Source organism: Paramormyrops kingsleyae, chromosome 25, assembly GCF_048594095.1.
Source record: "Paramormyrops kingsleyae isolate MSU_618 chromosome 25, PKINGS_0.4, whole genome shotgun sequence".
Taxonomy (NCBI): domain Eukaryota; kingdom Metazoa; phylum Chordata; class Actinopteri; order Osteoglossiformes; family Mormyridae; genus Paramormyrops; species Paramormyrops kingsleyae.
The window spans coordinates 5,808,062-5,822,279 of NC_132821.1; the positions used below are offsets into that span (position 1 = coordinate 5,808,062).

General features: G+C 39.6%; 1 long non-coding RNA gene across 1 annotated transcript; it reads right to left on the reverse strand.

Annotated features, from left to right (window-relative positions):
• Positions 1 to 592: 592 nt before the first annotated feature.
• LOC140583002 (uncharacterized) lies at positions 593 to 2,247 on the reverse strand. The gene is made up of 3 exons (XR_011985795.1): positions 1,689 to 2,247; positions 1,276 to 1,593; positions 593 to 1,117 (listed from the first exon to the last, which is right to left on the reverse strand). It is a non-coding gene; the product is annotated as an uncharacterized lncRNA (long non-coding RNA).
• Positions 2,248 to 14,218: the final 11,971 nt, after the last annotated feature.

The window sequence follows — 14,218 nt, forward strand, 5'->3', positions numbered from 1 at the left end:
GATTCTCCTATGTTTCTTGATTAAGTGTCAGCTGTTTATCAGATGTTTCTCCTAAACTCCATTAGGAGAAATAAGAGTAGACACAACTGAGACATGAGAAATATCTGAGACTTAATTGAGATTCTTATTTAGCTCTTGTTGTAGTATCAGCAGTGTCTCAGATGTTTCTCCTAAACGCCATTAGGAGAAATAAGAATAGACACAACTGAGACATGAGAAATGTCTGAGACTTAATTGAGATTCTTATTTAGCTCTTGTTGTAGTATCAGCAGTGTCTCAGATGTTTTTTCTAAAACTCTCTTTGTCTTTCTGTAATCTCTTTCAAGACTCATTAGAGAAAGTGTTTTCACTCAGAGATTGCTCTTACTAAGCTCAGCATTTATGGTTGTGATTCTCATATGTGTCCACTTTAGGTTTCAGATTTCACTTCACATTTTACTCATAAAATTTCCCAGGGAACATACAAATAGACATAAATGAGACTAAAGTAAACTTGGAGAAGACAAGACATCCATGAGACTGTATTAAAAAGAAGATGGGAGAGCTCTTTAGTGTCTTGCAGAAAGTTTTATTGCTCAGACGTTAGGCTGCTTTTACTGTGCTCAGTATGAGGTTAACATTTTCTTTACTCATGTAGGTTTCAAGTTTCATTTTACATGCTTAATATAATGGCAAGAAAATACAATATGGAAATCTTTTACAAGGCACTTAAAATAAAAAAAAATTACAGAAATTAAATAGTGTTAGATACTGCACATGAGCTATGTTCATACGTTGCAATCTCTGTAAAGACACAGATTTTAATCGTAGAGAAACAAATTTGCTACAATATCAAACTAAAATATATATATAGTTTCTTTTTACACTTTATAAGCAGCATTTCCAAAAAAAAAAGAAAAATGTCTAGACTAGACTGCAGCACAGCTACATATAGATACTTAAATACAGAAACAGCAAAATAAAAGACCAGTAAATGACACAACATCATTGATGTAACACTACAATTACATAAACATTTAAGTTTATCTCATGCGACACTTGTTTATAAGGGCTTTCTTCAGCTTTGACTTTTCAACTGGTTTCCATCCATGACATTTGCCGCAGCTCATGACATAAGCTGCGATTGGGGAAAAAAGGGAAATGTTACATGAACTGGTCAAGGGAAATACTGTAACTATACTTTTAATCCCATTGTGCCTATAACTAACCAAACATTAGATTAAATGTATGGAACATGAAGTTGACACATTTGATAAAAAGGATTTATGAACTTACTTAGTATTCCATTTACTTTACTTTTCTCCAAAATTGTCTTGCCCTCTGGGACTTTGCCATGCTTTCCAAACGCTACAGAGTTTGAACATTCCTCATGAGTGAAGAACTGATCAAACAGAAGATGGAAAAGACGAAGACAGTCCTTCTTTGACTCTTGGTGAATAGCTGCTAGTTTGGTAGAGGACAAGAGCAGCCCACTGTCTGGGTAAAGTTCTTGTTGGCCAGGTCTGGTTTGAGGCATCAGCACTCCACTTTCACGTGATTTGTAGTCTTCCGTCTTACCTATAAAGTCTCTGAGTGCCTGTAGGTGTTCAAGATCTGAAACAGAAAAGGTAGGCGTAAAAGCTTTTCCAGTGGATGAGGAATTATTAATGAATCAGAAATGTCCCTTTACATGCAATAATTTTACTTACTCATGCTGGACAGCACATCTTTCATCATCTTATTCTCTTTAAGTAATGCCTGTACCTCCAGCTTGCATGTTTCACATGGCTCCCATTGTTCATTTTCATAGGATGTGTTCTGTGATCTGACTGGGGGTTCTTCATACTCCTCCTCAGGCTCTAACCCAAGCTGGTCATCCTGAATTGTAACTTCAGCTGAGGGGTGAGGTATAGACGGGTTATACAGAAGCCCCAAAAATGTTTCTTTTGCGGTTAAATTATGTGTAATGGTTTGTCTTTGATGTTCATCTAAATCTAATAAACCTGGCTGGTCTTGATTACAATACTCAGATGGTGTCATGGTCTGTGGATTAAAAGGCTTAACAGGGCATGGTAATTGCACAGATTGATGTTGGGTTGGTGGCAATCCTGGAGACGGAGGCTGGGTTAGTGCAGAGGAAGGACCATGTTCAGCTGGTGCAGAAGCGACCCGATTCTGGTTATAAAATGATTTAGCAGATGCATAATTTCTTTTTATGTCCTTCTTTGCACCCTTTCTCGGGTCCTGCTTTTGGTCACAGAACCCAATGTGATCTACAGTGGCATTATAAAATTTGTTGTCTGACTATCTTGCAAGAACTCGAGCTCCTGGAATGAGTCCCTCAAAGCTAGTAATTGGCAACTCCTTTTCTGTAAGTATGTCGCAAGTCTTACAAATTCTTGCAGTATATCCATCTTCAAATGTTACAAGAACATAAAGTCCTGTAATTGTAAGAATAAATCCAAAGTCAATAAACAGTCACTAGGAATACAACATTGAAGCTTTTTGATTCATAATAAACCCCAATACATATTTGCACATTACATTTAACATCCAACCACCACAAATTTCCCAAACACTGTAAGCAAGCATATAGTGTTACGACGCGTAACACACGGACCAGGGAAACAGGCAAAGGACAACAGAATAGGGGTAAAATAAAGGGGTTTAATCGGGGACCGCAAGGGCATAGGGAAGAGCTAAACGAGACAACGCGCAACACTACAATGACAGAACTCGGGAAACAAACTCTGACGTGGACCTAAATACAGCGAACTAATACAGACAATTGAAAACAGCTGTGAAACACGGGAATCCACACTGGGTTAACGAGGGGGCGTGGCACACAGGAGGAGCGGACGATCGGGATATGACATATAGCTTAATTGCAGAGTGTCAGTTATTCAAAAAGTGATGGGTTCAAGGCAAGTTTAAGGGACACACAAAGGCTTATTGATGTACAGACTTAATTTAAATGAAGCCTTTAATACAATTGACTGTCAAAACTATTAAACTTATTTAATTTTTTAATTTTGTAAGCAAGTTATTTGGTTGAGTAGTACAGTATATACTCTTGAGTCACAAGAGAAAGGATGGCACAAATAACCATTAATCAGTCTCGTTGGAAAGGAAAATTAAGGACCAATCAAAAATCAAAAGATATAGAAGAAAAATCATCAAAGTGAGAATTTATTGTTTGTTTGTTTCTTTGTTTTTTGAAAGTTTGCACACTTTGGTATTTGTTCTTTTCTTGCAGCAAAAAAACACTGCAACCTTAGGAGACATGTCAATCCACTAGGGTGACCACCTAATCCAGTGTTACTCAAAGTGTGGTCCGCGGACCACTAGTGGTCCATGAGCGACCTCAAGTGGTCCGTGAAGTGATATCATCTCTTAAAAAAAATACCTAACCTAACATTGACTGAAGGGTAAAGCGAATTTATTCTCGGAACAAAAATGTATACATTTTATTTAAAAAAATGTATAAAAATAAATGTAGGCTAAAAATAAATCTGAATTGGCAGTGCCTAAATTGTTGTCTATCAACCCCGCCAATTTCGTCTCCTAAACAACATCCGCTGTCAGGTCAGTAGGCTAAGTGAAAAGAAGCAAAAAGCAGTAAAAGCATTGAACTTTAACTAAAAAAAATACACAGATAGTATGAAACAAGGATGGATAGATGGCTGAAGACGGGATCAGTTAAAAGAAAGGCAAATGATAAAGATACCGACGTGCATAGAAAGGAGTCGGGAGCTAGCGAGGAGTCCCACTCACAACACTGCTCGCAACTTTAAATAAAATTTAAAAAGAAAAAAAAAAACATTCCAAACCATTGGTTTAGAATGTTAGATGTTTTGTACAATAAAAGGTTCAAAACATTTATGCTTTTTTTTTTCCTTTTTTTTTTTTTTTTTGGCGTAGGACGGGGGTGGTTGGATGTGGTCCCTGATTTTTTTTTTTTTTTTGAGAAAGTGGTCCTTGGTCTGAAAAAGTTTGAGTAACACTGACCTAATCCATGTCAGGAGGGACACTATGAGCTACTTCAGCTTTTACGAACTACTTTAAAGCTGAAAGGATTCTGTGCTCTGCTAAAATGTTTGGTTAGTTCCTAGATTGAAAGACTCATCCAGCTGTTTCGCATTAACATTACTGACACATATGCATGATTATAGGAGACTGACCAATCAGCATACGGCAAGAACCCAGTGCTTAAGTGAAATCCTGGTCCTTTTAATTGAAATGTATGAAATGGTAGTTCACAAATCCTGTTGTAGCTCATAGTGTCCCTCCTGACATGGATTAGGTGGTCACCCTACAATCCACAGAGCAGATTATTGCTGTGCAGAAGTGCTTGGAGTGGACAATGGCATTTCTCAGACAGAGGGATCTTCTATGATGTACGGACCTGAACTTTGTAATGTTAATGAAGAGTTTTATACAAGACAAGACTACACTCCGTACACTACTGATTGTGATGTGGAGCATTTTGATCCTATTCACTATGGTATTGATGATGAGTGGAATGATGGCACTTTATTTGACAATGACCTTAATGATGATGCAGAAATTCAATTTAAGGAAAAGCCTGGTGATTGTTCACTTTACAAAAATGCTCCTGTATCTACTGCAGAAAGCGTTCTCATTATACTAGCTTTTGCTAATAGACACAAAATTACAGGGAAAGCCCTGAGTGACTTGGTCAAATTGATCTCCCTGCATTGTCCAGTAGAACATCAAACAGAGTGCCTGGGAAATCTAAAAAAAATCAAACAAATCTTTGATAATGCAGGTCCCTCATTTATTGTGCACAAATATTGCAACGGTTGTTATATGTCAGTAGAGAGCGATAACGCCCAGTGTCAGGTCTGTGAAGCAGAGGTACCAATTTCATATTTCATTGAAGTTCCAATTGAATCTCAAATTAAGGCATTGTTCGCAAAAAAAGGTTTTGAGGAAAAGTTAAAATTTAGATTCATTAGACAAAAAAAGGGCCAGTGCAATGTAGAGGATATATATGATGGACAAGTATATCAGACGTTTTTGGCAGGTGGTGGGTTACTTAGTGATTCCCACAATATTTCCTTACTCTGGAACACAGACGGCATTCCTGTTTTCAAGTCCTCTAAATTCTCAGTGTGGCCTTTTTATTGTATCACAAATTAACTAAATTTTGTTGAGCGTACAAACAGAGAAAACATGATTCTTGCAGGTCTTTGGTTTGGTGAGTCAAAACCATCTATGCTGACTTTCCTTAAACCGCTGTGTGACACTCTTAATAATATACAAAGAGATGGAGTCCTTGTTCAATTTTATGAATCAAATAGTCCCTTTATATGCAGAGTATTAACCATTGCAGGTACTTGTGATTTACCTGCAAAAGCTTTAGTGTTAAATACTATTCAGTACAATGGACATTTTGGATGTTTAAAATGTGAACAGCCTGGCAAGACAATTAAAACAGGAGAAAGGGTACATGTGCATACTTTCCCCTTTGAAACTAAAGATCCAAAGGGTCCTGCACGTACTCATACGAGATTTGTGGAAGATGCCAAGTTGTCATTTGATTCAGAAACCATAGTGCGTGGAGTTAAGGGTCCCACATACCTCAGCACAGTAAATAGCTTTGATTTGATCTTAGGCACAGGTGTTGATTACATGCATTCTGTGCTTCTTGGTGTAATGCGACTTTTGATGCATTTGTGGTTTTCCACAGAATTCTCACGCTGTTCTTTTAGCATGGTCAGATCAATTAGTGAAGTTGTCATGAATGCAGGAGGCTCGGGCACGGGAGCGCGGCATGGTGCAGGCACGGAAAGGAAGGGTGGACAACCCACTTGCGGCTCCAGGAACAGAAGGGGTTTATTAAATAAAACAGAACTGTCAGGGTCAGCCCCTGCTGTGGTCTTTCCGTGTCCCTTCCCTGTTTGACCAGCAGGTGGTGCTGGTCATCCCGTTCTTTATGTTAGTCTTTGTTCTCCCCTGTTACCTGTCTGGTCATGTGACTCAATGTGTTGAGCATGTGGTTGTCTGTATACCCTTCTGTCTTGAGTACCCTTCTGTCCTGTGTTTGAATCCCGCCTCCTCCATTTTTGTATTTTGTATAAGTTTTTCTGGTTTCTGTGATTTGTATTTGGTTCAATTCTATGTGCCCCTGGTTGTGTTTCTACCTGTCTGTTATTCCCCTAGTGTAGATGCTGTTTCCTTCTTTGTCAGTCTTAGTTTTCCTGTCCCAGTTCCCTGAGTTAATTAGTTCCACCTGTTTCCTGTTCTTGTGCCTGCCCTTGTGTGTTTTCCTGATTGCTCGTTGTCCTACACCTTCCCCAATTGGTTAATTGCTTGTCTCACCCCTGCTGCCTCGTTACTCTGTTCAGTTTTCCTATTTATTTCCTGCCTGAGTTTAGTTCACTAGTGGTTCATTGTAGTTTCTGTCTGATTGTCTATGATGTCTATGATGTCTATGATGTCTATGATGTCTATGATGTCTATGATGTCTATGATGTCTATGATGTCTATGATGTCTATGGTTGTTGTTGGTTTTTGATATTTTCAGTGTTCTGCGTGCATTCAGTTTTTGTTATTTAGTCTTGTTTAATCCCCTTTCTGTTTTTGACCCCTTGTGGTCATTTTGGTTTAGTTGTGTTTATAGTTCTGTTTTATTTAATAAACCCCTTCTTTTCCTGGAGCCGCAAGTGGGTTGTCCACCCTTCTTCTGTGCCTGTGATGCCTCGTTCCCGTGCCCGAACCGTCCGGATCCCTGACAGAAGTAGACAAACGCATGAGTGAAATTCAACCACCATTTAAAACACGTTTCCCTCGCTCTGTTTCTGTCCAAAGAATGTACTATAAAGCTTCAGAGTACCGGTGTATGTTGTTGTTCTTTGGGCCAGTAGTTTTTCAAGGTATCCTTGCAAACCTGTACTACAATCACTTTCTGCTGCTAAGTGAAGTAATGTTCATTCTTCTTTTGGATTCCATAACCTTTGCGCAAATAGATCACGCTGAGAAACTTCTGTGGAAGTTTTCTTCTCAGATGAATGCACTTTATGGTGACAGATACCTGACAGCCAATGTTCACTTATTAGTTCATTTAGCAGACAGTGTTAGAGCTCTTGGACCTTTGTGGACCCATTCTTGCTTTCACTTTGAGGACAAAAATGGACATTTGCTTCGTCTCATTCATGGAACTCAAAATATTCCTCTACAAATGGTAAATGCAGTGAAACTTATTCAGTGTCTCCCAAATATTGCTCAAACCACCAAAATTGGTAATACCACTGCTGATTTCATTGCCAAGATGACAAATGACACAAGTCATTTTTGCTTTTCAAACACAGATGCCTTTAGAGTGAATGAAATGGGTGTTCCCTTCAATCTTTTGCTGGATTGCGCAGACATGTCTACATTAGAAATGTTTTTAGGACATAGCTTACATAGTAATGTTGTGAAGGCATTTAGCAGAGTTCAGATAGGCAGAACTGTTTATTCCTCAAAGCAGTATGTCAGAGCCAAAAGAAGAAACAATTGCACTGTGACATTTCATGATGGGAATGAAGTATGTTACGGTCAGATTGACTTCTTTTTCTTTTATAAAGATGGAGACAATTTTTCAAATGAGAGACATCTTGCTTTTGTGAATGAATTTTCATGCACAGGACTAGATCTCCAGCAGGACATTGTTACAGGAGCAACTTGTTTTCACACAGTAAGCTTACTTGAGAATCCTATAAAAAGAAAAGTTGTAGTTCTTGAAAATATTTTAAGCAAACTAATGTTTTTAAATTTGTCTTCAATGCCAGGCATCGCATATGCAGCACATTTCCCAAACACATTGGAAAGGGATTGATTGATTGAATGAATGCATAACCATAACAAGAATTTGTTGTAATTGTAGATGAATAATGGTATGGTATGGTATGGTATACTGTCAACAATCTGGATTCTGAACTTGGTGCAAATATGAACTCAAACTCCCAGAGCACTCGGACTACAAACAAGATGGTCGACCGGAGCATGCGCTCCAGCTCCCCGGAATTGTGATTGGAGACAGGTGTCTCCAATCATTGGCTTAATCAGACTGCCTTCTTAAGGGACTCTCAAACAGACTCTAGTTGCGAAGCAATACAGTTAACTTCTCAGTGATACTTGCGCCAAGCCGTTGTTATTCTGCTAGTTTATCCGTGTATGACCCGTTTTGCCTTTTTTGACCTTGAGATTGTCCGACCCTTCTGATTGGTTATTGAACTGTGTATTGACCTGGATTACGTTTTCTGACTTTGGCCTGTCTCGTCTATTCTGCCCTGTTTGTCTGATCGTCTGACCCACGCCAGTTTACCGACCTTGAGATTGCCTGCCGATTTTGTATTGTCTGCTCTGGAATAAACTTTTAACTGAGATCTCTTATGAAGCTTTAGAGGAGATAAATGTGAGAATGTGAGTGCCTCTGGTTAAGGAGAATAATCTGAGCACAGTGAGTGATGTAGCTGAGATCTCTTATGAAGCTTTAGAGGAGATAAATGTGGGAGTGTGAGTGTCTCTATCTAAGGCAGGGGCGGACTGGCAATCAGTGCATTCTGGAAAAGTCCAGAACGGCCGTCTGATCCACGGGCGTCTGCCTGCCTTTCCTCTTAAATGGGAAATCAGCTAACAGCAGATGGCGCTAATACGATCATTTGTCCGGTGAAATCCATCAGTAAAAGCCAACAAAAAAGAGCGAATCATAAGTTGCAGCTACGGGAATGATGGCAAGCCGAAAACGTAAGGAGAAAGGAGGATGGGAAAAGTTAAAAGAAAAGAAAGCCAAGTCTCTCGAAAATGATGCGTCAAAATGTAATGTCAAAATGTGCAGCTTTTGGGCTGCAGTTTAACTGCCAGCAGCAGCAGTAATGTAGATCAAAACACTAAATCACCCAGCAAGAGTGTTGAAGACCAGGTGAAAGTTAAACCTGTTGAGCATCCACAGACTGGTCACAAGGGACAGACAGCAGAGGAAATTTCATGGGAGGAAGAGGTACTGGTAAGTGGCCTCAACATAAAACAACAGGCCTATTCTACATTTATTCTTATAGTCATCCAGTCAGCATCTATTAACTGGACTTGCATGATGATGAAAAATATATTTTATATAAAAAGTATAGACGTTCTAAAAATTAATTGCGAGATGGCTGTGATTTTATCTTGTCAGTAGTAAGGTCATCTCTGCAGCTAGACAGAAGACCATGGTATTCAAAGAAACTGGAAAACAAACCATCCACTCCTAACACTCGTGACATGCTAGCAAGTGGGAAAGAGGGCTAAATAAAGCTCTATGTTAAACCAAAAATTTGGGGAGGGAAAATCTCATTGTTTTCCATTTAAGTGCAATTTGTTTCTGTCTTTCTGTGGTGGGCTATTGTGGAACTGACACTTAACATGTAACGAGACAGGCGGAGAGAAGCGAGGACCCAGAAATGCAAGAAATGCCGAAGTTTAATAAGGCAAGCGATAACACACAGGCGAAGCTTCCGTGCTCTCCGCTATGGGAAGCGCTGCCGTCCCCGGCAGGGGAGCGGAGCCGCGCAGCCCGAGAGCTTCCCTTGGGGCAAGCCGAAGCAAACAAAACCAGAGGGCGTTGAGCAGGGATCGTAGTCGGTGGGCAGGCAGGAAGGTCAGAAGCCAGGGAGTAAATCCGACGAAGAAGCACAGGACGGCGAAACACACGGAGGGCAGGACACAGGGAGTCGGACTGGATGGAACAGGTAAGTCAGGAGCGGGTGCGGGGCTACGGAAGGAAGACACAGAAACAGGTAACTGGGACAGGTACGGGAGATCGGGGAGACGGAAGACTAGTAAACGCTCGGTACAGCTTCTTTTCATCGGCTTAATACTTCGCACTGGCCATGTGTGAGTTCTCCCCTTTTAACTAAGCCGTCATCCATGGATGAAAGAGCTACACCTGTCCCGTCACGCCCCCAGGAGGCGTGACATAACATACAAATCTGGGGTTTGTCTAAAGCTTGATTAGTATTAGCTGGTGGGCCTATTTGGGAGAAAGTCCAGGGCTGTTTTTTAGTCCCAGTCCGCCCCTGATCTAAGGAGAATAATATGAGCACAGTGAGTGATGTAGCTGAGATCTCTTATGAAGCTTTAGAGGAGATAAATGTGAGAATGTGAGTGCCTCTGGTTAAGGAGAATAATCTGAGCACAGTTAGTGATGTAGCTGAGATCTCTTATGAAGCTTTAGAGGAGATAAATGTGAGAATGTGAGTGCCTCTGGTTAAGGAGAATAATCTGAGCACAGTGAGTGATGTAGCTGAGATCTCTTATGAAGCTTTAGAGGAGATAAATGTGAGTGTCTCTATCTAAGGAGAATAATCTGAGCACAGTGAGTGATGTAGCTGAGATCTCTTATGAAGCTTTAGAGGAGATAAATGTGAGTGTCTCTATCTAAGGAGAATAATCTGAGCACAGTGAGTGATGTAGCTGAGATCTCTTATGAAGCTTTAGAGGAGATAAATGTGAGAATGTGAGTGCCTCTATCTAAGGAGAATAATCTGAGCACAGTGAGTGATGTAGCTGAGATCTCTTATGAAGCTTTAGAGGAGATAAATGTGAGAATGTGAGTGCCTCTATCTAAGGAGAATAATCTGAGCACAGTGAGTGATGTAGCTGAGATCTCTTATGAAGCTTTAGAGGAGATAAATGTGAGAATGTGAGTGTCTCTATCTAAGGAGAATAATCTGAGCACAGTGAGTGATGTAGCTGAGATCTCTTATGAAGCTTTAGAGGAGATAAATGTGAGAGTGTGAGTGTCTCTATCTAAGGAGAATAATCTGAGCACAGTGAGTGATGTAGCTGAGATCTCTTATGAAGCTTTAGAGGAGACAAACATGAAAGAATGTCATTTTTTGTCTCAGGAGAAACGTGTGAGAAGCAGGAGACTTAGCCTTATGTCTCAGTTTGATGTTCACTTGATCTCATTTCTGTCTAGGAGAAGGAGATCTCATGTTTGATTTTCCTTTCCTCTGGGTTTCCAGTCTCTCAAGTATGACTTAGCGGAAGGAATAAAAATTGTTCCGGACTCTGCTTGCAAGAAGCAAACAGCAGTAAGCAAAGCTGTACAACAGGAATCTGAAGGGCTCCCTGGTCGCTGATGGTGATGGTTCTGTTGGCTATCGAAGGTGAAAGGGGCCACAGGAAACTGGCCGACCGTTGGGAAGGAGCTCGGTATGCAGCTGTTGGTCATAATGACTAAAAGGTCAGAAGAAAGTATCCATTTCTTGGTTTATTGCATTTCTCAGTATCTTGCATTTGTGGTCTGGCTGCTGAAACAAGAACTGAGTCATTGACAGAGAATGATGCCCCTTTGGCTATGCCTGAGAATATCCATAAGGGCAGCATGGTTGTGTGGGTCTTGCAGCTTCCTTCTTCTGAGTTGGACCTTTCACAGGGGGCTGACAGCACTTTAGGGACAGTGGTGACCGGTGGAGGGCTAATTCTGTGCTTAATAAGGATATTACCATTAGCGGTTAGAATGTTTATCGTACTGATCGACAAAAAAAGGTGGTGGAGTGGCTATATAAAGCTAAAATAGTGCTCTCTGAGTCGGTAAGTAAGGAACTTGAATTGTTGGCTCTTGAAATTGAATTATCTACAAATCATATAATTACATTAGTGGGATGTTATAGGCCCCCATCTGCTCCTAGTAAAACACTGTCAACACTTGTGAACTTTGTATTGTGACTGAAATATAAAGAATTAACCCTGGTTGGTGATTTGAACTTGGACTGGCTTGAACCTGCATCAGACGCACTGAAAGCACAATGTAATTCTTTAAATCTTACTCAATTAATTAAATCAGCCATAAGACCCAATGTCAAATGTTTACAAAAATCTACAATCATTGACTTGATTTTAACAAATATGCCTTTTAAATATGTGACTGTCACGCCCAGCTCCGTCCGATCCTAATGTATGCCACGCCCACCTCGTTACCTTCTGTTTCTGCCTGATTGTTATCACCTGTTGCTTGTTACCCTTAGCTTGTCTTGTGTATTTAGTCCTCGTCTGAGTCAGTCTTCCCCAGACTTGTCATTAACGTTTGTAGTCGTGCTTCCCCCGGTCCTTTTGGCTAATAAACCCCGTGTTACCCGACTTCCTGGCTCCTTTTCCCTGCTTCTCGGATCGCCTGCAGCCCACGATGTGACAGTGACTTCATGTGTTTTCCCTAACGATATGAGTGTTTATTGTGTGATAGCAGCAGTGAGAGACACAAGGATCCATAAAAGTAAGCCGTGTTTTGTAGTAAAACGCTATATGAATTTATTTAATGAGCAAGCTTTTTTGCATGATTTACATCATTTTAATTGGGATAGAATTGTTCTTTTTTATGACGTTAATCCGGCTTGGAATTATTTTCATAACTTCAGTTGTTTTGTAAATAAACATGCCCCCTTTCATAAATTTAGAATTAAAGGGTGTGAGAATCCATGGTTTACAACAGACCTGGCAGATTTGCTGTATGAACGTAATGCCGCTTGGGCCAGGGCACGTAAGTTTAAATTAGAGACTGATTGGTGTAACTTTAGACAACTTAGAAATAAAGTTACTCTTTTGCTTATAAAACCTAAAGCTGAATTTTACTTGTCTTTGGAAAGTCTCAATAACCCGAAGAAATTTTGGAAAACCGTTAAATCATTGTCCACTAACAATAACTCCATTAATCTTCCACCTAGTATTTTTGTCGATGATGCCAGAGTAACTGATGGGACAGCAATGTTAAATTATTTTAATAGACATTTTATTTCTTCTGGTTATTTGTTTGTCTGATAACTACAGCATCATGAGTTTCAAACTGTATCTGTAAAAATATATGCAGGTCTTTAATTTTAGTCATTTTACCACAGCAGAGGTGATAATGAGTCTAAAAGAATGAAATCCTAGAAAATCACCTGGTCCAGATAACTTAGAGCCTGTCTTTTAAAAATTGGCACCTGAAATTATAGCTGAACCACTGTGTTATATCTTTAATCTGACATTGTCATCAAACAAAATTCCCAAGGATTGGAAATCTGCCTTTGTTATCCCCCTTCTGAAAGGGGGTGACCCAACTATTTTAAATAATTATAGGCCTATCTCTAAACTCTCTGTTGTTGCAAAAGTGCTTTAATATTTGGTCAGTGCACAAGTGAAAGAATATTTCTATAATAATTCTGTCCTTTCATTATATCAATCAGGTGTCCGTAAAAATCATAGCACTACCACTGCTGAAGGTCATAAACGAAATCATAACATAAACAACATCATAAAAGCCCTTGATGACAAGCTGTGTCGTCTTTGTTTTTGCATTTATCTAAAGCCTTTGATATTGCTGATCACATCATTTTAATTAATCATCTTATAGATATCGGTTTTTCTAAACAAACAGTTGGTTTGCAAATTATCTCACAGGAAGAACCCAGGCAGTTCAGATAGATGGGTTTTACCTCAGATTTATTGCAAGTTTATAAGGGGGTCCCACAAGGCTTGATTCTTGCCCCATTATTGTTTAGTGTGTATATATAAATAACCTGGGACGGAACATTCCAAACTCAGCTTTTCACCTTTATGCTGATGATACTGTGATCAATGGTTCTGCACCGACTCTGTCAAAAGCATCTTGAAGATATTCAACAGCCTTTGCATAAGTACAGAAACAACTTTGTCGTCTACAACTAATAAATCTGTAAATGCAGATAAAACAAAATTTATGTTCTTCACCACTTCAAAAACAGATTAGCACTGGCTGGGAAAATTTCAACGAAAGATGGTCAACAAATAGAGTTGGTGTCTAATTTTAAATGTCTAGGATTTTTAATTGATGACCTCCTTTCTTGTACATTTGCTACATTAAGCATGTAGCAAAAATGCTGAAGTCCCTTTTAGGATTTTATTATAGAAATAAATCTTGTTTTTCCTTTTATGTAAAATTAAACCCGGTTGAATCGAGGTTTTTGCCTGTTATTGACTATGGTGCTGTACTATATATGCATGCATCTGCTCATTGTTCAGGCATGTTGGATAGTGCGTATCACGGAGCACTGAGGTTTATTTACGCCTGTTGGATAGTGCGTATCACGGAGCACTGAGGTTTATTTACGCCTGTTGGATAGTGCGTATCATGGAGCACTGAGGTTGATTTACTCATGTTGGATAGTGTGTATCATGGAGCAATGAGGTTTATTTACGCATGTTGGACAGTGTGTATCATGGAGCAATGAGGTTT